General features: G+C 35.5%; 1 non-coding gene across 1 annotated transcript; it reads left to right on the top strand.

Moving 5' to 3' along the window:
- The first annotated feature begins 820 nt into the window (after nucleotides 1-820).
- On the top strand, nucleotides 821-882 carry LOC123324728. The gene has a single exon (XR_006539997.1). It is a non-coding gene; the product is annotated as a U7 small nuclear RNA (small nuclear RNA).
- The last annotated feature ends 1826 nt before the right edge of the window (nucleotides 883-2708 follow it).

Here is a 2708-nt window from a genome sequence, read left to right as displayed (position 1 = left end):
GGCCATTTGGATGTCTTCTTTGCAGAAATGTCTGTTCATGTCTCCTGCCCATTTCCTGATTGGATTATTTCTTCTTTGGGTGTTCCAGTTATTATTTTAAAGTATTTGTGCCACAGAAATAACCAAAGTTCTTTATCAAATGAACTCTCAGATCTTTTACCATGCTATTTTGTCATCCACAGATAGTCTTTCTTTTACTCTAATTTTTCTCTGACTGCATTTGTAATGGGTTAGAGCCAGAATGCTTCATCTTCAACAAAAAATGACTGTCTCAGAGATGTATGGAAAGGATTATGACAAGGGTTCTGGGGTAAAGCTTCTGATAGCACTGCTTAAATAACTTTAAGAGCATACTGATGGACTGAGTAAAGATTTTCAGAACTCTAGTGGAGAGGCTAATAAGTTCATAAAACTGCTAACTCAAGATCAAGCAGAACAAAAGTAAATTACATGGCACTGAATGGACTAATAAAGAATAATTACAATTTTTGTCTGGAACACTGCTAGCTCTTCAATGTTCTATATTCTTTATATCAGGAGCTCTTTTCCCTTTTCTCTCAAGCTACCTGTAACTCACAATATAACAGTGGATGTACTTTTGTAAATAAAAATGAAACATGTATCTTTTTTCCATACCTGATCCCTCCAGAATTTGGGAACTGTTGTAGAGTATTCTTATTTTCCTGGCAATATAATTTTTTGAGATTCTATAAGAATCTATTCTCCTTGTAACAAAACATAATTGGAAATATCAGTTATATATCACCAGGCTCTGACTGGAATGACATATTTGAGAATGATACATAGAATCAAATATGGCCAGTGTTACAGCTCTTTTAGAATTTGTCTAGCAGGTTTTCCGGTTTTTACCGGAAGACCCCAAAAGGAAAAAAAATTAAAAAAAAAAAAAAGAATCAAATATGGCCGGAAAGTTTTAAGGAACTAAAGTTGACTTTATGGAGCCAATGCTTACAAAGTACTCTTGGAACAACTTGCCTGGTATTTGGCTTATAGTTTCCTAGCCTCACAGGTGAGTAAGAACATTTACTTCCTGGATGGCTCAGGACCTTTAGGATACCTAGAAAACTCAAGAAGAGAGGAATTCCTCCAAATCTATAAATAATGCAGGAAACATCTGATGGAAAGTCTTTGGCTTGGTGTCCCATGGCTCAAGAAGCTTTAAAAAATCTAATTTGAGATCCTTTATGAAAAGTTCTAGCAAAGCAAACTCATAAAGGTCTATGTGATCAATTACTATTCTTGCTGTGCTTATGTAAATAATAAGACCAAATCTAATAAGACCACACTTATTTTTTAATTTATCTTGTGATGGAAAATCAAAAGGGAGGTGACTGGAGAGAAAAATTTTATATTTCACTGGAGAACTGTAAACATCCTGATGGGTTATTTGATTATAATCTTGTTTACTATCTTTGAGCTATTTTTCACCTGTAGGTAAGCTCCATTTCTTTCTACTTTTTTGTTTACCTGTAAACTGGACTGGATCCTGTTTTTATGCATTTTGTTAGCAATCAACATTGCCAATTTTTCACCCACCCTCAGGACTTGTCATCCCTAGGAACGAAAATTGCCCTTTTCCTTAAATCTTTAGAGCTGCGGCTGGATTACTTGATATAACTTCAAAATACCAGCACAACATATCATGTATGGGCAACCTTTATGCCTGTTGCTGTGTGGGACATTCAGAAATTTCACTGTAACACCCAATGCCATCATCAAATATTTACACAGCAAACCAGGAAATCCATGGGATTGCCAGTGCGTCTTCACTCCACTCCGTAAAGATGCTTCCAGCCTAACATCTAGAAATCTTCCCAACTGACTGCCCTATGGACTCAGATACTATATGCTCAACTACTAGTCTTTGTTTTTCTTTTATTTTCATAGAAACTCTCCTCATTAAATGCCTGACTCTTTGCACCATTCAGCAAATAACTTCTAATGCAAAGTACCAGTAGATGGTTCAGCTGATCTTTAATGAATAGAAGATGACTGAATGAGAAATGGACTTATATTATTCAAAGGATGGAAGAATGCCTCTCCCTTATTTAACAAGAGGAGGGACTGAAAAGACACTTTCCTTGACCTAACTTTAGTCAGGCCTCTAAGCCTTAACTTTGGCATCTGTTCCTATGGTACTTGTATCACCCAAATTTAGCAGGAATCCCGCTAAGTCAGTTTAACCAGAATTTCCACCTTTGATGTCTGTTCAACTTCTCTTCTCCTACCATCTCCTAAGTCCTATCTGATCACCCTGGCCTGACTTCAGCAAGAATCCTATTAGGTTTCTTTAGCCAGAATCTCCTCTACACTTGCTATTTCCTCTTAATAATTTTCCACTCACTGGTTCCCACTTTGCTTGGCTATCTCCCCATTTGTCCATGCTGTATTTGGAACTGAGCCTACTTCTGTACTGAGGTCCCTTTCTTTTATTGTAATAGCTCCTGAATAAAATCTGCTTTTTACCACTTTAAACTACTGTTGAGCTCTGGTTTTCCTTAGCAGGTATCAGCCATATATACATAAATGACTTTAGTAATAATAAATATATATAAATATATATATATATAATTAAGATGCCAAATGAGTAACATAAGTGCTAATTAGTTGAATTCAAGCTAATTCATTTAGATCTAGAAAGCTAAATATGATTTTATTTAAGACACAGATTGCAATATAAATATAAA

Source organism: Neomonachus schauinslandi, chromosome 4 (assembly GCF_002201575.2).
Source record: "Neomonachus schauinslandi chromosome 4, ASM220157v2, whole genome shotgun sequence".
Taxonomy (NCBI): domain Eukaryota; kingdom Metazoa; phylum Chordata; class Mammalia; order Carnivora; family Phocidae; genus Neomonachus; species Neomonachus schauinslandi.
This window is presented reverse-complemented; position numbering and strand designations above follow the sequence as displayed.